Raw genomic sequence first — 15,957 nt, 5'->3', positions numbered from 1 at the left:
GACTCTGTTGCATCTAATTCTTTTATATCATGGCAGTTGGCTAAGCTTTTTGATGCTCCTATCTTGACAGCACCCTATGAGCTTTTGGATTTCATGATTATTGCACCCAATACGTGCCTAACGTCCAAATCAAGATTTTGGGAGAAAACCTTTGCTCATTTAGTTATCCTTATATGAATGACTTGGTGTCTTTCTAGGGATGGATTGGTTAGGGGAGTACAATGCTTACATAGACTATTGTATAAAGAAAGTCATTATTTGTGCTAGTGCAACCAATCCCATCATGTGTTTCAAGCCCTTAATTGTAGGACCATTGTGTAGTCAATGGTATTAGTACACTGTATACAAGGAAGTTTAGATTTAGATGATGAATTAGTTGGTGAACTTATTGTTGGAGAAATGAGAGCCACCCAAGGTAGAATAGATTCCCATCATTCATGAATTCTTGGATGAGTCCCCTGACAACCTCCCGAGCTTGCCACCAGCATGGGAGATTGAGTTTGCTATTGAGCTAGTACTTGTCATTGCTCCAATCGGAAAGCTCCATAAAAGATGGCACCAATAGCATTGGAAGAGTTGAAGAAGTGGCTACAAGAACTCATTAATAAGGGATTTTTCAGTCCAAATGTGCCATTAGTGAGTGCACTTGTGTTGTTAGCAAAAGACGGGCCACTTCACCTATACATTAACTACTGAATGTTGAATCAAGTGACTGTCAAGATTAAATAACCACTTTCCAGGATAGAAGATTTGTTAGATCAGCTCAAGGATACATAAGTATTCTCTAACATTGACCTTAAGTTTGGTTATCATCAGCTACACATCAAGGAAGAATATATTCCAAAGACCATCTTCCAAATGTGATATAGCTGCTATGAGTTTCATGTTTTGCCATTTGGCCTCACTAATGCCCTGTTGTGTTCATGGATGTAGTGAATAAAGTATTCCGGGAGTGCCTCAATTTGTTTATCATCGTATTTGTTGATGACATAGTTATTTACTCCCCTTCTCACACAACAACAATTTTAGTTTTGTTAACAAGTCCATAAGAACAATTCATAACTCATTGGTAACCTAATTCAGAAATTTTTCATCTATATATCTCGTTCACTTCGTTTTAATATCACTTTATGTCCCTCTGGGCCTCTCCTCTCTCTCCCAGGCTTTTAATCTTCACCTTGCTCTATCGATCTCTCAATCATTTCTTAGAGAGGCCATGATTTTTTGTGAACCTTGGGGCAAATAGGTTCAGGTTCAATTTCTTGTTCTTTCGCTCAAATATGATACTAGTTCCGAATTTTCTTCTTTCAATTGAAGGAGCACCCCTACGTCCTCTGCTTGCCACCAGCAAGGAGTCTAGCGGCAGAGAGGCTGCTGGTGGAGGGAGGTGATGCCTCCCCTTTGTAAAAAAGAACTGCAAATTCTTTTTGGCTGACCCCTCCTCTCTCTGGCAAGAGGCAGTGAGTTTGCTGACTGTCAACTGGGGAGAAGGCATCTGCCACCTCCACTCTAATGAGGGCAGCGTCAGGCATGCACGATGCTGCATCAAATTTTTATGTCCTAATTTTTATGAATGGTCATCTGGGCCATTTGTGTGGATGGCCCAACCCAACCAAGTGGTTTGCTTGGCTGGAAGAGTACATAATGAAAGATAGACTCCCTCACTTTCTATGTCAAGATGAAGAGGCAAAGCAATCAGAGCTGGTTCTTTACTTTGAAGCTCAAGGTGGAGGATGCATCACTGGCATCACCTTTCACAATAGACAATCCTTGGAGTTGGATCATGGAAAAGTCTCTCTAGAATTAGGAGAGATTCTAATGGATCACTTTTGCCATGATCAAAAGGAAGGAGCATTTTATTGCAAGAAAGACTGTCGGGGAACCTGTTTGACAATAGTTACCAATCAAGCTAAGGTTTTAGTGATATCTTCTTCCATTTTTTCCAGGTGGTTTACCTCTAATTAGTTCCATTCTTCTTGCTTTTTATGCAGGGATATGTGTCAATTTTCTCATTTCCTTGCTAAAGTGCAAGTACTTATTTCTTGTGTTTTTTCAATTTTGTTTTTTTCAATATCGGTGTCCTTGTTCTTCTTTTTCTGTATGTATCTAGTGGCAGCTCATCATCAGTGGATTTGTCTAATGATTCCATTTTTGTTATTTAAGAATAATTCGTATAAGACTCCTAGGTTTAGGGTTTCTCCGATAGGGTAGAGACAAGATGCATCTGCTCCCTATTGCTGCTTGCCCTAACTAGAGCATCTTCTTCATCTACCCATCTACAAAAGCATAGATTGAAGAATATGATATTCCCCGAACAGGTGATCAACTTAGGTCATAAATCAATGATTAGCAGTACCTACTTGATCCTCCTATCATGTTTAGGTTCCCTTATTATTATGTGATTTTCAAATTGATTATGGTATGTTCAATTCTATTATTAGTTAAAATTTTAAGATTAACGTTGTGATTTCTTTTATTTCTAAAAAGTAGAAGGCCTTTGTAATTGCCCTTCAAGTTGACGAAGAGTGTTGAAATATGAAACTAAGATCAATATAAGCACATACTTGTAGGTATGTGTATTCAATCATAATTTTAGTAGGTAAAAGGGAAAATTAATCCATGCCTAGGAGACTAAACTTTAGGATGTTCATTGTACATGCATACAGAGAATTTTACAGCTACAATATTTTTGTTTATTGATTGTGAACTGATAAGGTATAGAAAATTTTACAGCTATATTTTTATTTATTGACTTTAGAACTGATAAAGTATTCCATGGTAGGCCTTGTTCTAATTGAAAGTGAAATTTATCTAAGACAAATGTTGTGTTAAATAACTTATTTCAATTTTGATTTAGAAAAGATAAATCATGGTCAAAAGATGGGAAGTGATGTTCTTGGTTTGAATGTTGTGTGGAAAAGTTTATCTTTGTTGTACATTTATTTTCATTATTAAGTTTTAAAAGCAATGGTACTTTTCAAATTTTTATGATGTTCAAGTGATTTAGCTCATATATAATCCTTGCATTTATCTTTGAATGGATCTTTTATCTTTTATCATTATACTTGTAGTTATGACAGAATCTGTAGCTTTGTGAGCAAAGCCAAGCTCAATGACAAGTCATTTCTACCACTAAGTATTAATGGACTTGATTGGACCTCCTTCCAACCCCATAGTGCTTGAGATATATATCCAAATTTTGATTGCTGCGGGGCTATTTTTGTGATGGAGGAACTCAGTTTGAAGATTATCTTGCTATGAAAATTTTCACACATGCAAACACATATGTTTTTGATAAGCTTTGGTCTTATTGAAGGAATTTTTCCAGTATTGTATTGTTCTTACTGCTATCGGGATAACCGACAAGTCCATTTAGTTGATAGTTGCTTACTCCTCTAGTTCTTTCTCATACCATATGTTGGTTTTGTTTGATCAATTGCTATGACTAGTTTGACTAAGACTTATGTATCACAATTTTGTAATGAGCTTTTAGGATGCATTTCTGCTTTTAGGATGCAACCAGTTAATGTTAAACATCTTGCAACTTGGTTTATCACTAGCTCTACTGATTTCAGTTGTCAAATTAACTTCAGTTTTTTCTACCAGAAAGCAACTAAAAACTACATAAAAAGTTGTTGGGATGACAAATAAAATGTTGAACATTTCAAAAGTTGTTGGAATGACAAACATTCACCCATTATCCTACCTGGAAACACTCACATGCAAGGCATCATGTTCCCAGTTCACCCCCAATGGTACCAAAAAGTATGATGGTTTTTTTTATTGGGGCATTATTTTCTACATGGTTATCATGTTCCATTATTTGGTGTTATGATAGAATCATGCTAGGGAAATATAAGTTCATACAATGTAAAAATTACAAGTATTTTGTTTATCTAAGAAATTGTTACATAACATCAATATTTTTTGGTAATGGAATTGTGATGTCATACCTTTATTGCTGAGAGGATACATGGCATAGTGTTTGAAGTTTAATTCTTTTTGGCTTAGAGATTTGGAGGGGCTTGACTGTGCTGTGGAGGTCTTGATAAGCTAGTCTCGGTTATTGTTAAGCAGTACTTTTCCATTTAAGAGTATCTTGATTGCAATTTCACATTCATTTTCTAAAAATCCTTCTATGGACCATTGCTTTCTGGCATTTGTATGCCCAACATGAATAACAATGAAGCACAAAGATGAGCACTGAACTCTTGGAAAAGCATTAGGTTTAACAACTTTGTAACATTTTGATTTTTATTTTACACCTAGAGAAGCAGGGTGTCTATCGTGAAGACGTACAAAACAAAGTCTCATTTGATACCTTTCAAGAAGAAATTGAAGCATCCCCCTCAAACCAACTCAAGAAAATCTATTGACTGAAGAGTGGTGAAACCTAGAAAGAAGTGGAGCACTTCAACTTTACCAGGTGTGTTTCTTATGCATTTCTCTCCTTGAAGTTGCTTCTTGGCTTTCGGAAATGTTGTTTTTCATGCTTTTAGTTCATGAGCTTTCCAAGAAGGCTGCTCCCTCTACTTGATGTAGTACAAAATGCTATGTTTCCTTTACAACTCCAACAGAAATATATGATTTTTTTTACTCACACAAAATTTGTTAGACTTTTACAATCGTAACTATGATATAGTTTAGATGGTTCTGCTGTTTAATATCACAGTTACAATTACTAGCCTATAACTGAAGTTAATGAAATATTTTTCCAAGAAATAAAGAAATAGGAACATGATCAGTGCAATGGAGGTTTTATTTTCCTAACCCTCAGAACCACTGATTTTCAATTTTGAATTTGGCAGGATTGTTGAGAGAGCCATTTGAGGCGTGACTGATCTTCAGCCTGGTAACCATGTTCTCCCTATCTTCACTTGGGAATGTGGGGAATGTGCTCACTTCAAGTCTGATCAGGTGCAACCTTCTCGGCATCAGCATGGACAGGCGACTGATTCTTGCTGGTGAGCAATCAAGGGTCTCCATTAAAGGGCAGCCCATCTATGATTTTGTTGACACCTTCACCTTCAATGAGTATACTATTGTACAAGTGGGTTTCCTTGACAAGGTCAATCCAGAGGGTCCTCTCAACAAAGTATGCACCCTTAGTTGTGGAATTTCAACATGCATGGGAAACTATTTACAAGATCATCCTCACATTCTCACTCCATTTCTTTCTTTTGACTCCAGAAAATAAAGATTTCTTAGTCAATTGTTCCCTGGAATGTGTTACAAGTTTTGGAGTCATTGTTATTGTGGCTAAACCAAAGAAGGGTCAGAGTGTGGCAGTTTTCTACTTGGGTGTGATAGGCTAATAGAACCTCACTGCCGAGGCGCTATCTCTACCCAAGATCACGCTCAGTAGGGCAAATCGATTTCAACTTTGTGGTCTGCCACCGCTTCTTTTTTCTATTGCAGCAACAGGGGAGGCAGATGTTCCTTCGGCCGATTGGGAAGAGGAAGAAATGAGTATTAGGATGGGAGAAGGATTGACGCCGTCGGATCGAAGAAAGACACCAGCCGTCGCTGGTCAATGGTGAGAAGAAATCAATCCGGCCACCGCCGGGAAGACAAGTCGACTTGGTTGAGGAGAAGATGCGATGAGAGAGAGAGTGACGCCCAAAACGAAAATCAATTCATTCTTCATTCAAGCGTAATCCCAAAAGCCCTAATTTCAAAGCTTATATACATGAGAAGCGTCTTGGTTCACTTAGCTCTTAACCCGAGACGGTACAAAGAACTTAAAATAAAAAGATTCTAACACGTCTCAAACCGAGACGGTACAAAAGAGTAAATAAACATAAACAAAAGGGCACCTGGATTGGATCTGGTTGCACCCGCTCTCTCTACGGATCCGGACCCTGTCTCACTTTTTTCGACCTTAGCTGCTCCACCCGCTCCTCCCACTGCAGCCATATAAGTAATGCCCAAGGGTTCTATTAGTGTCGAACCCTGAAACCATGCCAAGGTGTCGTGTGGTCCAACTCAATCGCGTGCACTTGGCCCTACGCACATAGGTGCTACTGCCCAACCCTGCAAATCGCTTCTTGGGCTTGCGCCCATCCTCGGCCGCGCGCAATGCTGCGGCCTGCTGCTCTCGGCACTCCCCGCCGAGACAAACCTCACAAGGCAACGAGGACATAAGCCTGTCAGGTGGTAATCGGCGTGCCCAGCTGCTACTAACGCCGCTGGTCGGCTCTGCTCTTGCACCCTCGTCCAAGCCTTCGACCGTCCTCGATGGTGTCAAAATAAGGCACGTATCAGATCCACCCTCCTTAGACCGAGCTTGACCCCAAGCTCGTATGAGGTTATCTTCTTGGATGATCTGACTATACCCTTTCTGTGATCCCATGCTGCTATGTTTTAGCCCTCCCTTCCAAGGCGTTGGAACAAGTTTCTTCTTTGTACAGCCTGGAATCTCTTCGACCTGGTCTCCTTGGTCACTTATCGAACTAGTGGCTATCTCCTGCATTGATGTCCTTTGTTGGACTGTTTTGAGGTAAGGTTCGACCCTAGAGACCAGCTCTTTCCCACGGTGCAAACCCGTGAGTTGGGGCTGAATTCGACGGTGGAAGTTTGCTTCAAACCCATTTTTACAAGCCACAAGGATACCTTGTGAAGTTCGTGCTTTCCCTAAGCTTCTTGGAAAAAGTTCACCGACGAAATCCATCATGAAACTCAGTTTTAATCTTCAGTTTAGGCCTGAGATTCTTGCCAAAAATCAGTGAGAAAAGTCTTGGAAAAACATTGATTAGGACGTTGGAAAAAGAGGAAAAAGCATAAAAGAATTATCGTCCAAGCAAAAGAAAGAATTTGGCCAAGTTTGAAGCGATTCTGGAATTCTGAAATTCTGGCGACCGCTGCTCTTTTTCCGGCCAACATTTGGGTGCTCCAGCCAAAAGATCAGATCTCCTACAATTGTGCAAAGGATCAGCTACATTTGGTGAAGGCGCAAGTGGGAAATCATGTGGCAATCGGGAGGATCTCCTAGGAGCGTACACCTAGCCGCCGGTGCAATTGGGAATCATTTGGTCGTCCTACATTTGAGGTAAGTGGATCTCACCTTTTGGCCCTTCGCAATCTCCACCTTACATCCTCGCCAAGTGGAGGAAATCTAGAGCACGAGAGATATTCTTGGAGGGAGCTTGCTATCTCTTCCCACATTTGGAGGAGGTGGACCACATTTGGTGGGATCGCCCCACCTTTTTGAGATTCATTTGGGATTCTAAATCCCAAGCTTTTAGGTTAGTGCTCGACATTTTAGGATCTAGAAGCCCCAAGCCTCGCCACTTGTCCTCTTCCCGAACCCGTTCCAAACCTCCTCTAGTGGACCACATTTGGCCACCTCGCCCTACACTCTCTCCATTTGCTCAACCTCTCTCCCAACATTGGAGGGAGATAGCCGCAACGAGCCTCACACCTAAGCCTACGTTTTAGCTAGCCTAGTCAAGCCGTCATTCTCCCACATTTCTCGCCATCCTTTGCCTTACGCGTCTCTAGCCAGCCGCCACTACCATTTGGTGACTTAGCCTTAGCTCATTTCCATTCCCATTTCATGTTTTAGCCCTAGACCTACCCTTCCTACTTTTTAGGAACTCACATTTGGACCCCTTCCCTTAGCCCAATTGAACCTAGATTCGAACCCTAGAACCTACCTCGCCTACTCTATCCTTGACCTAGTCCCTGTTTCTAGCTGAGCTTAGACCTAGTTTGACCTACCTTGCCCGGACCCACCTAAGTCCACCCAAGCCAAAAGGGCTCACTCCTAGGCGGTCTCAACCTTAGTCCCCAAGGCAGCCCGTGGTCTTCCCTACTGCTGCCTTGTGTTCTTGAGACCGGTGAGTCTCGCCGCCACCGCTTCCAGCCACCACCGGCCGCCGCTGCTTCCAGCCACCACCGGCCGCCGCTGCTACTTTTTCGGCGACCCTCCGGTGACTTTTCCAGCCAGCTACCACTTCATTCAGTGTGGTCCTGCAAAGCTCCTAGGCGACTTTCGGTGAAGGCTTATCCTCATCCACGGCTTCTTGGAGATGTCTTCAACCGTGGGCGCCCCCTTCTTCCTTGGAGCCAGTGTCAACTTCCAGCCCCCTTCCGCCGTGCTGCTGAAAATACCCGAGTGTGGAATCTCACCTCGTGGTCCTTGGGTATACATTCGCCAAGCTAGCATTGACCGGTACATCTCTACACACCCTATAGATACGTGGGAGGTTGTTCTTTTGCTTCCGCTTTTGCTTTTAGCCCGGCCTTGGCCATCGTTGTGCATAGAGGTACCTCAGAGGCTCCAAGCCAAAGACACGCCCTCTAGCCAACTTAGCCTCCTACGGGTGGGTGTGGTTTGCTCGATTAGGTTTGGTTTGATGGTTTGTTTGAGTGAGTTGTGAGAGATTTATCATTGTATCGCTTGCGCTTTGTACTGGCCTCACATCTCTAGTATTTTGTAGTAGGTTCCAGCTTTGGTTTTGGGTTAGCCTCACTTGTATTCCTTACTTATTGGGATTTTGAAGTCGGGTTCCTGTCCGACTGGGTAGTGTCATTGTATTTGTTTGTTCTAGGTTTAGCTTAGGCTGTCTCAAGGGTGATCATGGGGATAGGTTCGGCAGTCTGGATTGGGCGTTGATCGACTCCGAAGTTAGATCCTATCAATTTGGTATCAGAGCGAGACTTGAAGCGCAACCAGAAGATTTCAGTTTATAGTTGTTGCAGTTTTCAGTTTGTAGTTAGTCAGATTTCTGTGGTGCAGCCACCTTGGACCGACTGATACCAAATCTATGAATTTGGTATCAGAGCCGCCTTGGGCACAGCCAGAGGTTTTTCAGTGTGTTTCATTTGGTGTTAGTAGCAGATTTTTCAGTTTTCAGTAGTGTTGGAGTTCTGTTTTTGGAGATTGCGGTAGTATAGTAGTTGCTGTTTTCTGGACTGATGCAGCCAGCACGAGTAAATCGGTGTTTTCCAGGGGCAAATGAAGTCGGATTAGCCCGAAAATTGGTTGAGAGCTTCGTAATTATTTGTTCTACAAAAGTCATATAGGGAACCAGACTTGGATTTTCTGAAAAAGTTTCACTTTTGACCCTTCATTAGCGAAACAGGCTGGGCGGACAGAACCTGTCCGGGTAGCAGTCCGCCAGAAAAATCGAGTTGGTCCATAGGCTTTCCGAGGTCATATTGAGCTGAAATTTAGAGGGTAGTTAGATAACTATCCTATCTTTTGCTGACCAAGTTTGAAGGCAAAACTCCACCGTTTGCTATTTATGTGCGAAGAGTTTTGACTGTCCATAAAACAGTCTAGATTGTGGTTGTGCACACCGCACAACACTAAGGTGCTTGAGCTCGAGTTGCGCTGTCGAGGCGTCAGGCGCACGCGATAGTTTAGCCCCACTTTTGGGCCTGGCTGAGAGTGAGAGTTAGTCACCGAGGCGCCAGGTGGGCGCGGTGATAGGCGGACTAGTTCCGTCTTCCTTAAACGCACACGGAGCGGATAGTGGCAGCTATCGCGGCAGTGGTTGAGCAGTTTTTCAGTGTGTTTGTTTCAGCATTAGAGTTGCTTTCGTAGTTTGTTTGGTAGGAGTAGATGACAGATATAGGTGCCCGTCTGGAAGGATCCAAGATGGACATGTTCCTAAGCACCTATGAGAATGGAAAGTGTAAAGGGAGAATTTGGTTAGTTCGTGGGGAGAATTGGAACCGAGGGCCAAGACAAATTTACATCAAGGCTGGTAGCTCGCCCTACTATGATTTGGTTATGCAACACCTAAGTGTCGAAGAATACCATTTTATGTTGGTCGTGAATAAGGATACCCGTACGACTTGGGTCACCAATGATACACGAACGGGTAGACTCATTGTGGTAGGAACCAAGGTTAGACCTTATCAAAGAAAGACAATCTCTCCAGGAGAAACTATATATGTGGGAAACACGAAAACGTGTTTGGTGTTGGAAATGGAATCCTCCCAATACACCCCAAAGCAGGAAAAGAATTTGGGTGAGGCGAGTAGTGGAAGTGACAATGAAACATCATCAGGGTCCGATAATGAGAACAGTGCGGAATTTTCCAATGATGAGGAATCTGAATCGTGTAATGAAAGAAACGTCACTTTTGGCACGCCACGAGCAACAACCAATGGGAAAGGGTTACTAAGGATTCCTCGAACATTAACTTCTGTCAAGAAAGTGAAGGGCAATGCTCAGCTAAAGACCAACACCGCTCCTCCACTGAGAAGGACAGGCAATACAAGGGCATATAGGCAGCTATATGCATCCAAACCGCTTAGTCAAACTAAGCCCCACCAAAAAGTTATGGCCAGCATGGAAGGAGAAACCACCACAGTCTTTAAGAATGGTAGAACCAAATTCTGAAAGTAAAAATCGGGAACCAGCAGCTTATTCCAAGGTTGAAAATCTTAATGTTCAGTTTGGGGACGTACTTCAAAAGCAGCCTGAAAAAAGGACTGATGGTCTAGTACTATTATCCCTACCAAAGGCCGAAAGCGAGACAAAGAGTATGAGGAGAGGTGACAACATTAAAGGGATACTTCCATTAAATGAGCCAGCCAGATCAACAAAAACAAGGACCACACAAGAAATTATGATGGAGATTGGTTGGGAATACCGAGATTTTGACATGGGCAAAGGGTACTCATCCAACATAAAACAACCGGTATTACAACATGGTACGTTATACCCATCCGAAGTGGAAAATTTGGAAACCAGTATTCAGCCAGCATCAATCCCAGGCAAAGATCAGCTTTTAATCTGTCAAGCTCCAACGTATCCAATGGGAAAGGAGGAAGAGCCTTTTGAGCCCTACCCCCTTGAGCACATACTTCCGAATGATGCAGTGGAATTAATCCGATACCAACTACAGGAAGAACTCCTTCTAGATGGAAAAGAACCCCTCGACAATGAAAGCATTGGATCCAACTCCGGAGATGCCACCATGAAAATGGAAGAAGTAGAGCATCCCATCGAGGAAGAGAGTATGCGACCACTTCCTCTCCCTATCCAAGATAAGATAGAACCTAAGGAGGGTGGTCACGATCCATATGAGGAACAAAGGTCTATTACTAAGATAAGGGAGAAACTGCAAAGGTGCATGACTCAAGAGTTATTAAGTCGCAATCTCAACAAGTATGAAGCAGCGAAGAGGGAACCATGCGAAGTATCTTCTCAAACATCAAGAAAAACTAAGGCATACCAGTTAGCCTATGTGAGGAAGAATGCTTTTCCCAACATGCGAAAATGGAGTAGTTCGAAGCAATGTGCATTCTCTTCTAGAAGATTGACCAGGAATGGATGTAAGCAGAGGACTAAGCCCCTCAACGTCCAAGAAATGTTAGAAGAAGAGCAGTTGGCTGAGTGTGATGGAATCCTCCTTGAATCCGAAGAGGATAGAATAAGTAGCTCAGAGGACCTCCATGGATCCACTTCAAATGGAGTCCATTCCAAAATAATGAAAGGGAAAATCCAGCCAATTACTATAGTGCACACAAAGTAAACAAAGTGGACCAAGGAGTTATTAGTTCACAAACTGAACCATACAAGTTCAAGGGATCTACTCTAGCCACCTTGGAAACGACACAACGGTGGCTTGACCTTCAAAATGGTGGCCATACTATGTCACAAACTCGGGGAAACAAGATTGAAAAGCTTTACCCGGAAAGATGGAGAGCCTATCAGTTTACAACTCCCCAAACTGTACTTGTGAGCTATGGGAAAGCTTTGGGCCTCTTATGCCCCATAAACTGGAGTCAGTTGTACCTCATGACTCCAAAAGGAGTAGCGCAATGAAAGTGCAACAGGCCCTGAGCAGTAAAGGCCAGCAAGTTCTTTGAGCGAAAAGCAGACAATGGCAAGCACATGACCGTGGGAGAGCCAGTCCACAACTAGAGGACACTAAATTGGGCAAACAACTGACAGGGCAGCATAGGGTATTGATTGGACAGCTACCCCGTGACTATGGCCCAGGGCAATTGCAAACCAGCCAAATAAAATAAAGGAAAAGAACGACTCGGGGGATTACTAAGTTCTACACAAGAGGACCGAGAAGATGTTTCCTTTTCCTAAGAAACTCTTTAGGAGCGTTACCTAGAGATTATGGACCAAAAAGGAAACGGAAAAGAGAGTGACTATGAACAGACCCACCAAAGGAAATGTTTGCTAGGAGCTTGGGGACAAGCTCATTTTAAGGAGGGTGGATCTGATACGGGCCAACTTAGAACCATGCCGGGGCTGGCCGAGGACATGGTCGAAAGTAGCCATTTGGGGCGGGAGCAGCCTGCCTTGCAACAATTTAAGACCAATCCAGGCATTGTTGACCCAAGTTTGGGTCAAGCAGGTGAAGAGGGTGGTGCGGATCAAGGTCTTAACAATCAAAAGGAGGTTAATCCAGATCTTGGAGTTGGAGCAGAGGGAGGTGAGGGTGGAAATGGCAACGGCTCTGAGACATGGAATTGGAAGGGAATACCAACACTTGGGCGTGGCTTCTTCAAGCAAAGGCCAAGGCAATGGACTAACCTCGGTTTAAATCAAGTCCACCTAGGTGTTGAGCCTAGACCCCAAACACTTAGGGCCAGCCTAGGGCGACGCCTAGGCAAATGGGGTCCAAATCCTAGCCCGGAGTAGTGCGGGAAGGAGGAGGATCCGGTTAGGAATTGAGACATTTGGTCTCAATCTTTGCTTTTGTGCATTTAGACTAAGTATTTGCTTTTGCGCCATTTGTTTATGCTTTTGGATTCAAGTTTTAATCCGGATCAAGTGTTAGATCCGTTTTTCTTAGTTCAGACTATATATTTTTTGTATTCTTTTGTTTTCGTATGCAATCAAGAATATTGGAATTCATTTGTCAAGTTCCTCTCTCTCTCCTCATGGATCTCTCTCTCCCTAGCGCTCCTTCTTCTCCACGGTGTTCTCTTGTCTTCCTCGTCCCCACATTTGGGTGAAACCGGCAGCCATTGCCGATTCCAGCCAAACTTCCCCAAAACCGAGGGTTTCTTCTTCTCTCTTTGCCTTAATCTCTTTCTCTCTTCTCATCCACTCGTCCAAGGTTCGACGACTAGAAGATCTCCAAGTGCTCCGGCGTGAAGAGTCTCCTTGCCCACGTTTTTCCCCACTTCAACATTCGGCTATCAATGATGCAATCTTCCTTGAACCGGCCGGAAGCGGCGGCGGCGAGACTCACCGGTCTCAAGAACACAAGGCTGCGGTAGGGAAGACCGCGGGCTGCCTTGGGGACTAAGGTTGAGACCGCCTAGGAGTGAGCCCTTTTGGCTTGGGTGAACTTAGGTGGGTCCGTGCTAGGTAGGTCAAACTAGGTCTAAGCTCAGCTAGAAACTAGGGAAGAGATAGCGAGCTCCCTCCAAGAATATCTCTCGTGCTCTAGATTTCCTCCACTTGGCGAGGATGTAAGGTGGAGATTGCGAAGGGCCAAAAGGTGAGATCAACTTACCTCAAATGTAGGACGACCAAATGATTCCCAATTGCACCGGCGCCTAGGTGTACGCTCCTAGGAGATCCTCCCGATTGCCACACGATTTCCCACTTGCGCCTTCACCAAATGTGGCTGATCCTTTGCACAATTGTAGGAGATCTGATCTTTTGGCCGGAGCACCCAAATGTTGGCTAGAAAAAGAGCAGCGGTCGCCAGAATTTCAGAATTCCGGCGAGCCCAAAGCTACTCCGTTTCAAGCTGGAATCGCTTCAAACTTGGCCAAATTCTTTCTTTTGCTTGGACGATAATTCTTTTATGCTTTTTCCTATTTTTCCACCGTCCAAATCAATGTTTTTCCAAGACTTTTCTCACTGATTTTTGGCAAAAATTTCAGGCCTAATCCGAAGCTTAAAACTGAGTTTTATGATGGATTTCGCTGGTGAACTTTTTTCAAGCAGCTTTGAGAAAGCACGAACTTCACAAGGTGTCCTTGTGGCTTGTAAAAACGGGTTTGAAGCAAACTTCCACCGTCGAATTCAGCCCCAACTCACGGGTTTACACCATGGGAAAGAGCTGGTCTCTAGGGTCGAATCTTACCTCAAAACAGTCAACAAAACTTCACAAGTCGCCAAGGAAAGTTATTGCACTAACCTTCTACCGCTTGGTTCAATGTCGACACCCCACGCCACCTAGTTGCCTAGCCAGAATGTGGTCCTCCCATGGGCTGATCTGGCCTTTAATCCTCCCTCGTGTTCAAGGAAGATTGCACCATTGATAGCTGAATGTTGAAGTGGGGAAAAACGTGGGCAAGGAGACTCTTCACGCCGAAGCACTTGGAGATCTTCTAGCCGTCGAACCTTGGGCGAGTGGATGAGAAGAGAGAAAGAGATTAAAGCAAAGGGAGAAGAAGAAACCCTCGGTTTTGGGGAAGCTTGGCTTGAATCGGCAATGGCTGCCGGTTTCAACCAAATGTGGGGACGAGGAAGACAAGAGAGTGCCGTGGAGAAGAAGGAGCGCTAGGGAAAGAGAGATCCATGAGGAGACAGAGAGGAACTTGACAAATGAATTCCAATATTCTTGATTGCATACGAAAACAAAAGAATACAAAGAATATGTAGTCTGAACTAAGAAAAACGGATCTAACACTTGATCCGGATTAAAACTTGAATCCCAAAGCATAAACAAATGGCGCAAAAGCAAATACTTAATCTAAATGCACAAAAGCAAAGATTGAGACCAAATGTCTCAATTCCTAACCGGATCCTCCTCCTTCCCGCACTAGTCTGGGCTAGGATTTGGACCCCATTTGCCAAGGCGTCGCCCTAGGCTGGCCCTAAGTGTTTGGGGTCTAGACTCAACACCTAGGTGGACTTGATCTAAACCGAGGTTAGTCCATCGCCTTGGCCTTTGCTTGAAGAAGCCACGCCCAAGTGTTAGTGTTCCCTTCCAATTCCATGTCTCAGAGCCGTTGCCATTTCCACCCTCACCTCCCTCTGCTCCAACTCCAAGATCTGGATTAACCTCCTTTTGATTGTTAGGGCCTTGATCTGCACCACCCTCTCCACCCGCTTGACCCAAACTTGGGTCAACAATGCCTGGATTGGCCTTAAATTGTTGCAAGGCGGGCTGCTCCCGCCGCAAATGGCTACTTTCGACCATGTCCTCGGCCAGCTCCGGCATGGTTCTAAGTTGGCCCGTATCATAGGCCTTGCTATAAGTTCTTGGGTTTCCTAAAATCTTTGTAAGTACATTCCCTTTTATGTCCTAGATATAACATGACTTTTTTTCTGCAATTTTTAGGCTTCTGAAGGTGCAAGAATCACCAGAGCTTCATGAACTATTGGAGTTGATCTGAACCGCAACAGATTTGAAGGAGGCGTGTATTTATCATGGCATGAACATGATCCAGTTTGTTCTGATTTTACTTGTAGATTACATGTTCTTTGCTTTCTGCTTATTTCAACAAAGAAATTTGGTCGGGTAGAGCTTTTGAACCCCAAGGACTATGATAGACCCATTCAAGGGTTCAGATAAACCAGCTTTAGACGAAACTTTTACTGTATATTACTTTTTAAGATTTAAGAACAAGCTCTACAAGGTCATTTTTCCTTCAATTTTGTTATGGAATATATATATATATATATATATATATATATATATATATATATATATATATATATAGAGAGAGAGAGAGAGAGAGAGAGAGAGAGAGAGGAATGGTTGGGGTATTGTCCCTAAAAGTTATTGCATGAAGTATTAGAAACAGTTTCCCTGGTCGTTCCTTTATGCATATTAAAATATAATTACAAATTTTAGGAACACATATAGAAAACTAGTCCTAATTATCTTCATTAGGAATGGCTGGTTGACCGTTCCTAGTTACATTTGGGAAGGACTGCCCGCAATTTTAGGAATGGTTTCCAGCTGTTCCTAAAAATGTTGTTTGTTCTTGTGTCTGAAAGAGCATGTTGATCATTTGCAGCTGTACTAAACACTTTTGGTTTACACAGATTGTATGACAAGTTATGGAAGT

General features: G+C 43.2%; 1 pseudogene; it reads left to right on the top strand.

Annotated features, from left to right (window-relative positions):
* Window positions 1–15,458, top strand: part of LOC116265801 (alcohol dehydrogenase 1-like) — a 31,116-nt pseudogene extending 15,658 nt beyond the window's left edge.
* The last annotated feature ends 499 nt before the right edge of the window (window positions 15,459–15,957 follow it).

This window comes from Nymphaea colorata, chromosome 12 (assembly GCF_008831285.2).
Source record: "Nymphaea colorata isolate Beijing-Zhang1983 chromosome 12, ASM883128v2, whole genome shotgun sequence".
NCBI classification, from domain to species: Eukaryota; Viridiplantae; Streptophyta; class Magnoliopsida; order Nymphaeales; family Nymphaeaceae; genus Nymphaea; species Nymphaea colorata.
The sequence above is the reverse complement of the archived record's forward strand: the minus strand, read 5'-3'. Positions and strand labels throughout refer to the sequence as shown.